Source organism: Symphalangus syndactylus, chromosome 4 (assembly GCF_028878055.3).
Source record: "Symphalangus syndactylus isolate Jambi chromosome 4, NHGRI_mSymSyn1-v2.1_pri, whole genome shotgun sequence".
Taxonomy (NCBI): domain Eukaryota; kingdom Metazoa; phylum Chordata; class Mammalia; order Primates; family Hylobatidae; genus Symphalangus; species Symphalangus syndactylus.
This window is the reverse complement of record NC_072426.2, coordinates 23,054,672-23,072,475: the sequence shown is the minus strand read 5'-3', so window position 1 is coordinate 23,072,475 and position 17,804 is coordinate 23,054,672. Positions and strand designations below refer to the sequence as shown.

The window sequence follows — 17,804 nt, the reverse complement described above, 5'->3', positions numbered from 1 at the left end:
ATGGCACTGGTGATTAAGGTCATCCAGCTTCCTCCTCCTGCTCCCAGTCTGGGCTCACTTGGCAAACTCCTGATTATGATCTACCCTTTCATGTCATTGCAAGGCTGCGTTCTCCTGCTGACATAAACATTCTGGACCACTTGGCAATTACATTTCTTAGAGTAAATTGCAAAATTGGCACTCTGCTTTGTACATTGGTCTCTTGTAAGTTCCCAGGGATTAATCAACTACAAGTACACTGACACATTCTATTCTCTGGATCTGCAAAGCTAAGGAGCAGATGCTGGAATGCCATGACCTGCAAAATGACTGTGCCCTACCACGCCTGCCAGCTGCCTCCCCAGATGACACATTTACCCACTCTCGAACTGCAAGTGCTGGCACATAACTGCCTCAGATCTGGACAAATGTATGTGTGGGATGTAATACAGGCTTTTTCTAAGGTCCCTTCTCTTACAGAATTAGAATCAAGTTCTTCCTTCATTAGTAGTTTGTTTCAATAGCTAGGGTCTGAACTTCAAGCATAGCATCTCTACTTATAACAACTTAGATTTTGGCTAGCTGACTTGACTTTGAATGAATTTGCACCTGCAAATACTGATTTTTCTCTTTCTTTGGTAGGTAAATTACCTTAAAAGTAAAAGACTATGACATTCAGAGGTCTACTCTATTCCCTATTCATCTCGAACCAAGCTTGAACTAACAAAAGCACATATGATTAATGTCATCAAAGAAAGAACTAAAATATAAATAGACCCTTTTCTTATTTTGCTTCATTGCAATAGTGTCAGACGTCTAACTCCATGACTAGTTCTGAAATGCACCACTTTTGAAGATGCTAGGTTTGCAATCTTTTTTCTTACCAATTGAGTGAATTTGTAGGTTTTACCTATGGATGAATGTATAGTAGTATAAATAAACTGGATATTTGTAAATGTTTATTGTAGTCTGAAGGCAAAAATAATTATCCATTTCGGCAAGTTGGAACCATAACCATCACCTGAAATGTTCAAAACCTGTAAAGCTCAGTATTATCAATATCTGTCATCTCATAAGAATGCCTTAGTGTTTAAGCTAATTCAATTATAGTTTGCATATTTCTAGAATGAAATACCATCTTTTATGATATAATGTGCTAAGGATATAATAATTGTATGATCTTTGGCCTCCAAGAGTATGAATCTGACTGAAGCAATATTCAAATAAATTATTAGTCACTCAATCACTAATTCATTTATTTAACAAACTCATGTAGAGAACTTGAGGGCTAGGAATTGTTTTAGACATTGAGATTGCAATCATAAACGTGAGAGACAAGGTCTCTGTTTTGGTGAGAGAAGTACACAAATAAACAAGATAATTTTAGATAGCCAAGAGAGCAATGAAGAAAATAAAGCAGGTCGAATTAATGCAGAATGAGTAGGGAGGATGGTACTTTAGCTGGGATTATTAGGGATGGTTTCTTTGAGTAGATGACATCTGTGCTGAGATCTGAATATCAGCCCATGGCCAGCTGTGAGGATCTGAAAGATGTAGTCAAGGGCTTCAAGACTGTGATAAGTCACCAGGAGCACTGGCTCACGCCTATAATCCAAGCACTTTGGAAGGCAGAGTGAATGAGACTCAGTTTCAAAAATAAATAAATAAAAAGAAAAGAAAAGAAAAAAAAAAAAACCGTCATAAGTGACATAATTTGGATATGTGTCCCTGTCCAAATTTCAGGTTGAAATGTAATCCCCAGTGATGGAGGTGGGGACTGGTGGGAGCCCACTGGATCATGGGAGCAGACTTCTCAGGAATGATTTAGTACCATCCCCTGGGTACTGTTCTTGTGACAGTGAGTGAGTTCTTATGAGATCTGGTTACTATAGCTCAAAAACAGGCATAGACAATGCATACGCAAATGAATGTGGCTTTGTGCCAATTAAACTTTATTAACAGAATCAAATATCCATCATGTTTGGCCTGCTGGCCATGGTTGGGCAACCTCTGGTCTAGATATAACCATTTTCAGCACTTCCAAGTTTCTTCTTTTTCTCCCTTGTTTCTTATTCCCTATCTCTTCATTCTCATTCTTTTGGTTTTGTTAGTCTTAATCTTTGAAATCCAGATATTTTTGTTACATTACTTAAATCATTTATAGTCTCATCAACTATGATGTTCCAAAAAATCCATCTGCTTGAAGATTTGGTTGGATGACCTATGATAGTGACTTGCCCAATACCACACCACTTTCTTGGTGAAAAGCATACAGCAGTATTCATTTCTCATTTACTGCTCTATCTTCTGAATTAGTTTTCTGGCACTGATAAACTGATTACAAAGATAAGGAGTCATATATTATTAGTTATTGTCTTCAACTGCTATGTAAAATCAAATAGCAAGTTCTATTAACTCTTCCTCATGAATTTTTCTATCTGTCTGTTGAGAATAATCTTGGATGATCTACGTAAGATTGGATCCAACCAGAAAAGAAAATAATGTAAATGTTTAAAATTTAACAGAGTGAATTGATATCACCAGTGATTAAGCTGTGAAGTTACATAGGGACCAGTAAGACCACTTAGAGATTAGCAACAACAAGAAGCTTCTACCAACCATACTCAAGGTTGGGCTGGGGACAGAGGAAGGAGTTGGGGTTACTTTAGCCCAGGGATTGGAGCCACCAGTTAGAAAGCAGAACTCAAAGAAGGCCTACTTGTCAGGAGATAGAGCTCTGGAATGAACAAAGCTATTTCTGACAATGCCAAAGACATAAAGCTGAGGAAAAATAATGAGTTCTTTCTTTCTCTTACCTTCCAATCACCTGCCAAGTCTTCTGCCAGTCAAACAGCCCGAAGCCAATGACACAAGAGCCTGTGAAACAAAGTGAGAGAGCAGGATGGAGGAAGGGCAAGGTGTGGGTCTGAGGGGAACAGACCCAGGATCTGTTCATCCACTCTGCCTTTTGCCACCATGCTGGATCAGGTAATCATTGCCTTACACATGATTGACTTGGATAACATCTTAAGTTCCCCAATTTCCAAAATTAATTGGTTCTTCAAGTTGTATTGCTCTACATGATTGGTCAAACTCACAGCCAACTTTTATGTTTGAACTCAAGTCCTACTTCTTTTTTGAAATGTTTTTCATGGCTCCAAAAGACCATGGTAAACTCCACCTTTTTTGAAACCCTGTTTGAGGCATCATTTCTTTTTTTTTCCCATAGGTTTTTGGTGAGCAGGTGGTGTTTGGTTACATAAATAAGTTCTTTAGTGGTAATTTCTGATATTTTGGTGCATCCATCACCTGAGCAGTGTACACTGTACCCAGTTTGTAGTATTTTATCCCCCACTCCCCTTCCATCCTCCCCTGCACAACCCCTGAGTCCTCTAAGTTCACTGTATCCTTCTTACATCTTTGCATCCTCATAGCTTAGTTCCCACTTATGAGTGAGAACATATGATGTTTAGGTTTCCATTCCTGAGTTACTTCACTTAGCATAATAGTGTCCAACCCCATCCAAGTTGCTGCAAATGCCATTATTTCATTCCTTTTTATGGTTGAGTAGTATTCCATGGCGCATATATATATATATATATATATATATATATATATATATAAATAAAATCACAGTTTTTTTAATCCACTTGTTGACTGATGGGCATTTGGGCTGGTTCTGTATTTCTGCAATTGCAAATTGTGCTACTATAAACATACGTGTGCAAGTATCTTTTTTGTCTGCAGCATACCACCCTGAAAGTGCCCAATCTTTTCTGAGGCATCATTTCTAAGAAGTCCTAGACATCTTACCATGTATTTCCTTATATTGGTTCTAAACATTTATTGTAAGTAGCATGTAGGTTTCTTAAGTGCAGGAACCATATCTATATTTCTTCGTGTTGCCTATAAAGTTTATCATAAGCAAGTCAGTGCCAGATAAACACTTATTGACTGATTAGGTATTAAAATAAGGGAATCTTAAAAGCAAGAAGAAAACTTCACTTGCCTAATTCATATTCTCTTAAATAGTCACACAGAGATTCTTAAAAAGTCAGAATGAGAAATTGGCTAAAACAGAGAAAGGTTTGCAGAGAGGTCAGAATGTGGAAGGGTCTTGAAATTCTTTACTAGAAGGAAAACTGAGCAGAAAACACACACACGGGCACACACACGCACACCCACACACACAGAGGCACCCATCAGTATGGGCAAAATGAGCTTCAAGGCCTAGAATCTGAAAGTGCTCTGGTTACAGGTACAGGGTGAAATGTACTTACCACACACGGAACAACAAAAATCTGTGGTAGTTGCTCTTACAAATGCAAGTAGTTTCAAATATGCTTAGGAAGAAAGTTACTGGGGAAGTCTCTTGTGATCTCTTTGAGGGACCCACTACCACCATAAGTTGTCTGCCTCTCCTTGGAAGGAAGCCTCTCAGAGTTAGCTTCTCCAGGCCCACACTGTCCCTTTGTGATGTGAGCTAACTGGAGGAAAAGAGTTTGGGTTTTGTCCAACTGAACACCAAGAACAGACTGTCTCAGAACCAGAGGTGATCCAAAACTTCATCGTCATTCACAGCCCATTGCACAACCTCAGCTGAGCTCATTCTGTACTGCCTAGGATTATCCTTCTTCAGTGACTCAGCTTCTTTGCCAATCAGCAGCTTCAGCTTTCACACTATGCAACTTTGTGCAAACATTTTCCTGACACATCCTGGATAAGTAACAGGGCGATGTAACATGTGCTACACAGGCATTCCATTCCCTGGCGTCCATCAACAGCCCTTCCACAGTCTGCATGGATGCCCCTTGTAGTTATGCTAGAAACAAGTTCTTGTTGGTTTTTTATAGTGCCTGATGTTCTTCAAAACCACATTCAGCCCTCCAGTCCTTGGGGTACTTGCAGGTCATGGACAGGAAAGAGCTGTGGGATAAAATAAATAAAGAACTGTGTCACTAGATCTCAATGGTTTTGCAAGGGGAACTTCCTCTGAAAGAGGTACTCCTGAGACACAAAGTCATGCTTCTTGTTGCCAGACACAGAGAATGAGAGTGTAGTGATGTGCAGGATGGTTCTGTAGTCGTTTGGTGTATAAGTGTAACATCATTGGCTCTTCAACCCGCTGACCTGAGGATGTCTAAAGGAAAAATGGCCTTATCTAGGACCCATAGTTCCTGGGACCTAAGAAACATGTGGATTATAGGTGCAAGTATTTTGGAGGATTCTCAGAAATATTTGGGAAGGTCACCCTTCCTCTCTGGGTTGAAGTATTTCTAACTAAAGAGCAATGGAGAGTCCTCAGAACAGTTTTTTAAATTGATATGATGGCTGTTGCACTCTCAAGAGGCTGGTGATGCCTAGAACACCTGGGTTCCATGAAAAATTGTCTCCTAACAGCAAGAAAAGACTCAAGAATGGAATGTCTTTGGTGAAAGTGAGCTCTTGAGTGATCCAAGGCCAGGCACACCTAGTAAGCTGGAATTACTGAGGAGATTTGAGTATTGTTTTCCAGGCAGATCATATGACTCTTGAAGTCCCTCTTCATCCTGAAATTTGAAGGTTAGAGAATTTGCATAGGACATTCTTATTGGGCAGATCTAAAATATTCTCTTATCTGTCTCTGACTTCTTTTCTGTGTTGTTATGAGGCTACATGTCCTTATTGCTTCAGCCATAAGTACTTATTTTCTTAGTCAAGAATGTTGGGGGACACAAGGACAAAGTGGCAATAGAAAAGTATCAGAGACAACTTTGGAAAAACCATCTTTGGTAGGCTTATAGATCTTATGGGAATTTAGGCGCACAGTTGCTTGTAGGATCCTGGATGGTTGCCTACAATCTGTACAGTAGACTGTGAGGATTTCAAGCGCAAAATTAACGCTCTCCATCCTACCCGCATGCCTGTATGGCCACAACAGATCCATACAACTGGCAAGATATTTTTATAGATTGTCTCAGTGGGAAAGTACATTGATCATTTGGGGGCTTATTGAGAATTGTCAAGCAGTCAATTGACGCTTCCACTTTGGTAAGCTGACCTCATTCTTAGCTTGGTTTGCATAACTTGACAGCACAGAATGTCAACAGTTCATAATCTGATGGATCACTTTAGACAGGCAGGAAACTAAATTACCCTTCAGACACGATGATAAGGTTGAAATATGTAAAGAGAAGCAGTTTTCTCCTTAGAAAAGGCTCACTATAACATTTGAATCACAATATAGTACACTCCTAGAGCAAGAAGATTAATGATTGATAATCTACTTGAGTAAAATTAAGCCCCGGAGTAATATGAAAGAATTGTGGCAATTTTATGGATGTGGTAACTCAAAATTCTCCTGCCATGCACTATCAGTATGGGCACAGTTGCAGTTTTGGAACTGATAAGTTATCTGGTGCCTGGGGAAAATGACATTTCACAAAAGTAAACATATAATCCAAGCCAACAACCAATTCAAGATTAATGTGCCATTTGTGAGCAGGCTTCCCAGGCTATAGAACTAGAAAGCTTTTTGTATGTTTTCTGTAAGGTGGGAGCGTTTTCACACTGTATCGCTGCTTTATACTACAGATTATTACAAACGCCTTCTCTTATGATATGGAAAGATGAATTAGGCCAGCTTTGAAAAATATTTTTCTATCTTGAGAAAATTTTGTTTTCAGGGCTGGTGTTGCCCAGTCTAAGTTTTACAGGTGAGTAAATTCACTTGTGAGGCAGGAACTCAACATACTCTCTTGAGGCTAGAGGCTGCAATACCACACTTGTACGCAGCTGGTGAGAAGGAAAAGGAGGCCCAGTGGGGTCCTCGGTCCCCATCTGTCTGTGTGACCTCTGCCAGAGAAGTTGCCTATCCTCCACACGGGGGCCACCCCAAGCTTCATCCTTGTCACCTCCGAAGTCTTATTCTTTTCTATTTTATCTACCCCCATCAACTTTCATTTCCTCTTCTACCTCTGCATTGGACATTAATCTGGACTAAAAATTAATTTCACGCAACACCATGAGATTTTGTGTTGCTAATTTATTCCTCTCTCTATGACATTTGTCCACTTTTAGATGAGGAGAAAAGAATCACCTTCCATATAAAAGGAACCTCTGGCAATGGAGAAAGAACTTCAATGAAGCTTGTTCCTATGTCTTCTTTCAGTAATTCACCTAAGTTGGGGCAAATAAAGCAATGAACTTCTACTATGGTCTCTAAAGTTTGAGCTATCTCTTTGATAGGGGAAGAGAAAAGGTGTCGGGGAATCTTTCAGTTCTAAAATCTGTTGCAAAATTATATTATTAAAGAAAGTAAACAAATACTTAAAAGGAGAAAAGGAAAGACTGCTAAGGTTTAAGACCTATGTTTTTTAACAATTATTTAAAAATTCCTCAAAACTTTCCACTTGTAGCACAGGATGATTGATACTCTGTGTGAATATGTGTGTGCCTGTGTGTGTTTGTGTATGTGTGTGTTTGAGTGATAATTGAAATATTATTTTCTTGGAATCTCATGTTTCAGTTTAAAAATGTATGCAAATTATACACTATAATATAGAATATATCTTTCTTTTCATAGAAAATAATACCTCAAGTAAAATTAGCTTTCCATGTTTATGTTTTGGTAGCACCTGAACCCCAGATTAAGAATCATTGCCTTTCCCTACTGAAGAGGGTGTGTGGAAGAGGTGGCCAGCTCTCTGCCAAGATTCATGCCCACACAGAGCAGAGTAATTATTAGGATGGGACTGATAGCCATTTCTCACCAATAAGTCTCACATCTAACCCTTCTACCAGCTTTATGTATGGACATGCGACTTGTTTTTGCCAGTGAAATATGAGCAGGAAAGATATTTGCAAAGATATCCACAAGTTTCTAGACCGTTGTTGCTAAGAAGCAGGTGTGTCTTTTCCACCTTCCCTTTCCCCTTCGGTAATGTGCTTGGTAACATTGTGCTGAAGATGGTAGAGCTGCAAAATGATATGAGTCAATGCTCATGAATCACATGAATGGAAGGTTCCCACCCAATGCTAGTCCTGGACTGTTGCATGAAGAAGAAATACACTTACATTGTGTCATCTGTTACAGCAACTTAATTTACCTTAAATAACAGAGGATGTGCATAGAATTTAGAATCCATGAGTTGTAAAAATTTCTAGATTAAAGTAGGTCCCTGTGTCAATCAATTTGGGAGATAGCCACCAGCCAGAGAATGAGGGGAAGACAGTGGGGAATCCTTCCTTCTGACCATTTCTCCCAAAGTATATGGGGTGAAGTGAGTAGAAACCTCTGCTTAAATGAGATAGAGTGTGTGACAACCCCTAGAACAGTATCTGGCATGCAAGAAATTATCATGAATATTTGTTGAATGTTAGTCTACAGTGAATCTGTATAATTTATTTCTCTCACACATATGTTTTATTGCATTCAATGAGCATTCATTTAGCACCTGTTGTGTGTTGGGTGATTTGCCTCTCAGGGCTGGCTAGGAAATGTGAGCTCACCTTCAAGGTAGGGCTAGCCACTGGAGGTCCAGATAGGAACTTCCTATGGTTCCCTGGAATTCCATTTCAGATTCCCCAAAGGGCAGGACCTTGAGTGCAGACGCATTCTCCTGACTTTATTTCTTCCCCTCCTTTACCTGCTTTTTCTTTCAATTTCTCTATCTTTCCCCACTCCTCTTTTCTTCTCTCATTTTCTTCACTTTTCATCCTCCTATTCTTCTTGTTTCTCTTTTTCTTCCCTTTCTTTCTTCCCCTCCTTCTGCTACCCCCTTTATTTTCCTCTTCTCCTTCCTTTCCTTCCAATTACCCACCATCTTTTATTCCCACTTAGTCCTTCTTCTTTCTTCACCTTTTCTTCCTCAACCTCAACTTGATTTCTGCCCTTCTAAAGCTTGAATGTCCCCTAAAGATTATGTGTTGAAAACTTCATCCCCCAACGGAAGTGTTGAGAAGTGAGACCTTTTTATTTTTTTCCTTTTTGAGATAGAGTCTTTCTCTTGTTGCCCAGGCTGTAGTGCAATGGCACGATCTCAGCTCACTGCAACCTCTGCCTCCCAGGTTCAAGCAATTCTCCTGCCTCAGCCTCCCGAGTAGCTGGGATTACAGACATGCACCATCACACCAGGCTAATTTTTGTATTTTTAGTAGAGACCCAGTTTCGCCATGTTGGCCAGAGCTGGTCTCAAAATCTTGACCTCGTGATCCACCTACCTCGGCCTCCCAAAGTGTTGGGATTACAGGCGTGGGCCACTCCACAAGGCCAAGAAGTGAGACCTTTTAAGAGGTGATTAGATGATGAGGGCTCTGCCCTCATGAATAAATTAATGTTATTGTCGCAGAAGTGGGTTAGTTTTGAGGGAGTGGGTTCCCAATAAAAAAATAAGTATGGCTCCTTTCCCATCCCTCTCTCTTGCAGGCTTTCTCACCATGTGATGCCTTCCACCATGTTATGACACAACCAGAAGGCCCTCACCAGATGTGGACCCTAACTCTTGGACTTCCTAGCCTCTAGAACAGTGAGCCAAATAAACTTCTGTTCCAGGACTTTTCCTTAGTTCAGCTAAAGATGGGGGCCCTTGCCACAAAGCCATGAAAATTTAGGCTCACAGACAATTTGAAGGGTGAGTAGAGCAGGGTTTTATTGGGTGAAAAGGGAAAAATGGGGAAACAGGGACCCTCTGCAAAGCCAGACTCCCTGCTAGTGTGCTTCCTGCCTTGCAGTTTGAATCCCAGGTTCCACTCAAGAAGGGGAGGGGCCAGGCTCCTCCCCACTGCAAAGGGTGCGAACTTCTGTGGCTCCACCCCAGTGTGACTTCTTCCCAGTGAGCAGGTTGGTAAGAGGTTCTGCCAGGGAGCCCTTCTCACCTGGCTGTCTCACTTCTATTGTTTATAAATTACCCAGTCTGTGGCATTCTGTTATAATAACAAAAAATGGACCACAACATACTCTTCCACCTCTGCTTGTAGTTTCAGTTGCTGGAATATGCCAGTTCTACATCAAAGACTCAATCTTGATAAACTACTGCAGTTTTCTCTATAGAAGGAAGGATCATGTCCTAGTTCAGGCTGCTATAACAAAGTACCATAGACTGGGTGGCTTATAAATAACAAAAGTTTGTTCTTCACAGTTCTGTAGGCTGGGCATTCATTTAGCTCCTGTTTTTTATTGGGTGGTTTGCCTCTCAGGGCTAGCTAGGAAATGCGAGCTCACCTTCAAGGTAGGGCTAGCCACTGGAGGTCCAGACAGGAGCTTCCTATGGTTCCCTGGAATTCCACTTCAGATTCCCCAAACGCCAGGACCTTGAGTGCAGACGCATTCTCATGACTTTATTTCTTCCCATAAATGGATGCCAGCATGGTTGGGCACTGGTGAGGGCAATTTTCCAGGTTACGGATGGACATCTCAGTGTATTCTCACATGGTAGAAAGAGGAAAGAGAGCTTTCTGGGGTTCCTTTCCCAAGAGCACTAGTCCCAGTCATGATGGCTCCACCTCCATGACCTAATTACTTCTTCAAGTCTCTGCCTTCTAATTCTATCAATTGGGAGTTAAGATTTCAGTATCTGAATTTGGAGGAGACATAAACATTCAGTCCATCACAGAGCAGTTATGTCTCCACTGGCCATAGTTGCAAGTTTTAACACCTATGAAATACCAATTTGGACCTTTCAAAGAGCTTTTACTTTGATGGGCACATTTCTAGTACAGATATCCCAAAGATCCACAGGAGTATTTAAAACTGGAAAGGATATTGGAGGTCATATAAGTTACCCAAGTATTTCCTTGAAAAATGACAAAATTAATGAGCAGAGAGGGAAAGAGTTTTCCTCAAGACCAGGAAGCTAGCTTGTACAAGAGCTAGAATGAGGCCCAGATTTCCTGACTCTGAGTGCTATTTCTTTAACCCAGTGATTCTCATTTTATTGATCATGTACCACCAGAAGAGTGTGGAAATATTGGTGGTATAACTCAAGACCTTCATAATAGAAATTACGTCAACTTCATTTTTTTTTTTTTTTTTTTTTGAGACAGAGTCTTGCTCTGTCGCCCAGGCTGGAGTTCAGTGGCGCGATCTCGGCTCACTGCAAGCTCCGCCTCCCGGGTTCACGCCATTCTCCTGCCTCAGCCTCTCCGAGTAGCTGGGACTACAGGCGCCCACCACCACGCCCGGCTAATTTTTTATATTTTTAGTAGAGACGGGTTTCACCGTGGTCTCGATCTCCTGACCTCGTGATCCGCCCGCCTCGGCCTCCCAAAGTGCTGGGATTACAAGCGTGAGCCACCGCGCCCGGCCTACGTCAACTTCATTCTTGACAAGGTCCCTGCAATTAAAAAAATCTACAAAGAACGGCATATGAAAGAGGATCCTATAAGCGTTTTAATATCTTCTTCAGACAAAATGTTTCTTTCAAGGAGAAACTAAGCTCTTTGATAATGAGTGGACAAGAGATTTTGAGCACCATTTTACTTCACTAATTAGGCTATCCTTTGTCCACAGTTCACTTTTACAGGGAAAGTGATTTCCTCTTCAGCAGTTTGCTACCACCTCCTTTCCATAGCTGGAGTCTTCTAGTTACTATGGTATCAGACAATTTTACATCGAACCTTTAGAAACCTATCCAAATTTTTGATCTGAATTTGTAGCTTCCTAATGTTTGTAGATTGTGCTGTGAAATGTGATCTGGTCTGTGCTTACACTCCAGTCGTCTATATAGCATGCACGTGTTTTGGCTTAGTGCATATTCTACTGGTAGGAGATCCTGATAGTGAAGCAAACCTGATATAGATGTTCTGACTAGCTCTGAAACATAATTACACCTTCAGATGAGGCTGATAGTCCTCCCACATTTAAGTGGGCAGGCAGTATAGACTTTGCACAGACATTAGTCTCTAGATTCTTTTTGATTACCTGTTTTAGGACTTACTAGCTGTGTTAACCTGGGAAAGTTGCTGGACCTACCTGATCTTCAATTTTCTTGTCCTTAAATTGGACATAACAATAGTACCTACTTAGGATAGGTGTGTGCCTGTGTGTGTGTGTGCATGTGTGTGTATTAGGAACACCGAGAAAATACCGTGAAATATGCAATTAGTGTATCGCAGAGTCTGTGCTCAAAAACGATTAGTAGTTACCAATTGCTGTAGTAAACAGTGACATTATCCTCTTCATCCTCTCCTCCTAAGTTTAAGAAGGTCATGTAAGGTCACATATGTGAAAGCACCTAGTTTAGCTAGCTGTTCATTACATATCTAAAGAAGTTAAAATGCTGTATATTCAAGACTTGATTCTGGATGACCAATTCCTTTTACATACCAATATTGCAAAGTCCATTCAATAAAGCTGGCTATGCAAGGAAAATCAGCTACACCAATGTGTATAATTGCTGAGTTCAAAGTACTTATTACTTTGCTGAAGCTTCACATGTTTTTGTCATTTAATCTTTAAAGAAATTCTCTGGTCTGTTTGAATTCTGAAGACTAGCCCCATTCTCCAAATAAAGCCATCCTCACTATAACAAACAAAAACACATGGAAGGACAATAACCAGATTTCACTCACCACTGACATATTGATCATTTCACCTCAATTCCCATCAAAATGGCAAATGCAATTGCTCTTCTAAGAGGCCACAGATTTCTGTAGTGCTTCCTGAAGATTTGAAACTGTAGTTTTCTCCAAATCAGGCCGTTCTACTTCCACACTGTCCATCCTGACTCTGGACGACGTCACAAGCCCCTTATGTCATTGCTCAGCTCTCCTGCCTCCTTAAGAGATTTGGAAAAGATTAAGATGGCTAAAGACCAAGGTGATGAGGACTGGATGGGAAGATCTTAGTCATGCAAGACTACCTTATGCCCATAAAGATATTTGGGAATTTGCCTGAAGAGTAAAGAAAAATGATCAAATCAGACTCTCCATCAATTGTGTGCTGTGTGCAACATTGAGGTAAGTCAGGAAAATAATGGCCAATCCTCAAATGCTTGTTTTATATAATTTGTTCTGTGTCTCATCACTGAAGGCAAGACCACTTAGCCATTGTAAGTTGGCCTTGTGATAATTTTTTTGAGATGTATGCTTTTTACCTTTTCAACAGGGAACATTATATCTTACTGCTTGTACAACGATTTCAATGCAATTTTATGCTCATAAACCTTTGCTTTTTATGTTGTCAACAACTGAAGGTAAATAAAAATAACATTTAAATAATGCATGCTAATAACATTCATAAAGGGAAGAGTGTTTATAACAAAATTGAAAAATCAATGCCATCAAGCTCTATGTATTCTAAAAACCCATACTCATAATACATTATTATTTCAAGGACTGTGGCATTTGAAAGCTGTTAGGGTGTCTTAAGCCCTTCCAAATTATATGACCTGAGAATATTAAATAATTATTTCTTTTGATTTTTCTCCCCAACTATTCCAGGGAAAACGGGAAAGATAATTATGCAAATGAGTCTGGGCAACTTGCTAAAGGATCATAAATCACTGAGGGTTGTCCAAACACCCATATTTTATGTTAGATGCATCTCCTTAAAAAGTGGAAAATGGATATTTAATTTCCCTGAAGAAAAGTTCAGAGTATATTTTAGCTCTCAGAGCTCCAAATTTATAACACAAGCTAAGCCCAGAATTAGGGGAGAGCGTTTTTTTTTTCCATTCTTCAGAACAAAGGTGAGAGATAGTTTCAGGGTATCGGTGACTGCATTGTACAAATAATTTTTAAAGACCGGGTCTATAAAGGTGATGAATTAGAGAAAATTAAAGAGAAATTCAGCACTTTCATTTTTCTGAGTCCTCACTTTCTGAGATCAAATTGTTCAAATTTTCCTTATACTTTGCATAAGCAGATAGGCATCATTTTGTTGGGGCAAAATAAACTTTTGGATTTCTTTAGTTTATTTCTTAACTTATAGTTCTACATGAGTTGAGTGATAAGAACCATTTATATAATCCAGCCCCACGTGGAGGTCAAAGCTGTTGTACTGCGACTATAATCTTGTCTTCTATTCAAATCTGCTAAACACAACGAGAAAACAAGGGAACAAGAACTGAGTAACTCATGAAAAAGACATACAAATTCTGAGAAATAAATATGAATCTAGCACACCAGCTGGTGAGAAGTGAAGAAAAAACCCTAAAAATAATACTGTCGATTTTAAATAGTAGAAGCCAAGACATGCCAGTAAATATTCACATTCAACTAACATTTATTGAGTGCCTGCTGCACAACAGGTCCCATGCTAAGTATTTCACATACATCAGCTCCTTTCTTCTTCACAATGGTCCTGCAAACAAAGAAAAGAGATGAAGTTTTTACAGAGAAAACACTGATATGTCTAGAAGTTAAATGAAAGACTTCAAGGTTTCACAGCTGGCAAGTCTAACTGGGTTTCAAATTGGAGTTTTCTAACTCTGCCCTAGGTAGTGTTCTCCCAGAAGTAGATCCTGGTCCAAGGACCTGAGTGCAAGTGATTAAGATGGAAATGCTCTCAGGCAAAACCAGTAAAGGAGTAGGGAAGCAGGCTAGAAACAGGCAGGAAACCAGGCAAGGGCACATTTTGCAATGAAGCCTCAGATTTAGATTTTGCTTTGGGGCCAAGAAGCTAACATTTTGTGCTCCATCATAAGTCAGTCTGTGACTGGCCAGTCACTTTCCTGCCTCCAGAGTAATCCTCTGACATAGGAGCATTTAGCAGCAAAGCAAGTAGAAGACAGATGCACAGAGCAGATTAAGGGCATCATCAGTGTCCACTAAAGATAAACTCTAAGACTTTCACTTGCTACTACGCCTTGTGGGCCCGTTTGTTATAACTTTAGAATGAAAAATTTCCCCAAATAATGGAGACAAAATTGCGAGATAAAAAAGGGTACCCAATGCAAGACAAATACAAGAAAGAGACAGGTATTTCAGAGGGCATCTTTGAAGACCGCACGCAATTTCTTTAGTTTCAACAGAAAGAACCATCTGTATAAGATCTATAACTTCATAGCATTTGTGTAACATGAAATGTTTTCCCTTGAGCTTTCCCAAGAATAAGGGGAAAAGGAAAACATTCTTGTTTATTTTGTTTGTTTCCCTCTCCTAATTTTACATTTTTGTGAAAGCCTGCACTTGGATGTACCAAGAACAAGTTGTTGATGTAATAAGTCAAGCCAGATCAATTCACCACTTATTAATAAAAATGAATTACTAGTACTCACATCCTGCTAAATTTTAAAAAATGTTTCTCCTATCTTTGTTTTCTCACACTGCTATAAAGATACTACCTGAGACTGCGTAATTTATAAACAACAACAAAAAAATTGGCTCACAGTTCCATACCTCAGGATACCTCAGGAAACTTACAATCATCGCAGAAGGTGAAGGAGAAGCAAGGTATGTCCTATATGGCGGCAGGAGAGAGTGAGTGAAAGAGTGAGTGAAATAGTGAGGAAGTGCCACACTTAAAACCATCATCTCTTGTGAGAACTCCCTCACTATCACAAGAACAGCATAGGGAAAACTGCCCCCATGAACCAATCACCTCCCACCAGGTGCCTGTCTTGATATGTGGGGATTAAAATTCCAGATGAGATTTGGCTGGGGACACAGAGCCAAATCACATCAACTTGTCTTCATATCTTTATTTCCACTGGGTATGGTCAAATAATTAGTCAAAATAATGACATTTATTTGAATGAGCTGTGCCAATATTCTTCTGTGTTGACCATCACTTTACCAATTACTCGTGAGAGCATACATACTCTAAATCCCCTCTTTGCCTTGGGAACTATAACCTTGACTGCAGTCACTTGTGGATCTTCCACTGAAAACCAAAATAATAGGGTTTGCAGAGCTCATGCCTCTGATGGTATAAGCTATATGCAATATTTCATACAGTTAATCCAGCAAATTGCATGCATTCTATAATGTGGTTCTAATGTCAACTTTCCATCCCTCTTCCCCAAGGATTGGCAGAAATGCCTCCTACCTTCTCTCATGTGTCCTCATCTTTCCATGTTATTTATGGCCTTCATTATTCATTGCTCCCTGTCCCGAGTCATTCTATTTCTTATGTTTCTTTGTGTCAGGAGGGATATTTCATTTTGATTAGGTTTATTCTATAGAGAATTCTCGCCTTCTATCGTTGTTCAAAGTACATGCTTTCAGTAGAGGGCTTAACTGGCTTTCCTAAATTCAACTTTTATAGCATTCTTTGATATAAGAACATGAGGAATATTGGTCCTCTTTCAACACATGCTCTATAGTAAGCAAGCCATAACCACCAGTTACAACAGCAATGGCCTCCCGCTCCTGCTCTGCACATTCTCTGACTTCCGCTCTCTAAGTGATATTATCAGTGTGTGGTATATGTGTGCTATGGTGTCTAGAATTCCTGCATTTTTGTAAGGGATAGAACAAATTCTAGGTTTACTAGCACCTGAACCCCTTGCAAATACTTTTATTGACACTCGATGTGGGTTTCACAGAGGTGTTCTGTACATAGGGAGGGCCCAGGTTAAGAGTATGACTGTGCACATCTATCTGCATTATTGCTTCACATGTAAATGTAGGCTGGGAATTGTAATCACCTTTCTGGGCCAGTTCACAGAATCTCTGTTCATATAAAAGCGTGAAATAGACTCATTGACTTTTTCTTTTAATAGTCAGTATAGTTAGTGAAATATGACTTGTCACTTACTACTAATCAAATATGAGGGTTTCAAAGTTTCTGTGACTCCAGAAAAAAGGTGCTTATGCCTAATTTATAACCAGTTCCAGAAAAGTAAATGACATTCCATAGATCAAATACAAGATAGTCAAACTAGGATACATTAACATCACACTTAATTATATTTTTTAAACCACATGAAGCAATAAATTGAGATGGATTTGTAATTGGAGAGAAGCAGAGAAATTTTAGGCAACTGAAAAGACATTTATCATCACAAATGCAATTTTCTAACAAATAGTACTGATTACTTCCATTATAGAAGCAGCCAGAATCTGACAATGAAAAGAAATATTTCATAAACCCCTTTTTTAAAAGATGCTGAAATTCCGCATAATTCTTTCTGCCTTCAACTGGATGGAAAACTGAACTCTTACTGTCGTATTAAATACTCTTTACCATTCTTCTGTAGACATAACTTCTCATTTCTTGGAATGTGGACCAATTTCATAAGCATATCTCCAGGGTATTTGGTTGCCTTGGGTCAAAATTCATTTCATGGCTTTCGAAGAATGCTGAATTAAATAAGCTGTAGAAGTAGAGTTCCTTAACACAGAGATAATTTGTAACACAGAGGTAATTTTATAAGAAGGAATCATGATAGTAAAACATCGTACCACTGTGCTGTTTTAATGTAGCATCTAAAATGACTTGACTTGAATTTAGGAGGCAGCCCATGCAAAAGAGAACCCAAACAATTTTTTCTCCTGAAGATAATATGGAGTGGATGTTTATTAAAAGTGATACAGAGGTCTAGTGGTCACTGTCATCCATCTGGAATGTAGGCATAATCAGAAATGAACTAGTGCCAGGCAGAACTAGATCTTTCTGTGGTTGATCCATATCTTTGTGCTTTTCAGTGTTGCTCAAGGTTAAGATGGATTTCTGATCATTACCGTATGTTTCATTTCCAGGACCAACTAGGGTTTCTAAACTTCATCTTTTCTTTTGCCTAGACTAATTATTATCTTCCCAAATATACAACTAGTGTTACATTCTATAATTGTGGATAAAACTGAACCAAAACAAAGCTGTCTACTGTCTTAACTCACTGGAGGCACACTTATCTCAAGTATTTAAGATGTGTGAGAGGAATGAGAAAATGGCAAACTTTCTA

The 17,804-nt window shown here is 39.5% G+C and overlaps 1 long non-coding RNA gene across 1 annotated transcript in view; it reads left to right on the top strand.

Moving 5' to 3' along the window:
• LOC129480457 (uncharacterized) overlaps window positions 1-15,351 on the top strand; it is a 65,577-nt gene extending 50,226 nt beyond the window's left edge. The window contains exons 3-6 of the long non-coding RNA XR_008657051.2: window positions 2,815-2,967; window positions 9,386-9,590; window positions 12,654-12,915; window positions 15,236-15,351. This is a non-coding gene — a long non-coding RNA (uncharacterized lncRNA). The remainder of the gene's footprint in view (window positions 1-2,814; window positions 2,968-9,385; window positions 9,591-12,653; window positions 12,916-15,235) is intronic.
• The last annotated feature ends 2,453 nt before the right edge of the window (window positions 15,352-17,804 follow it).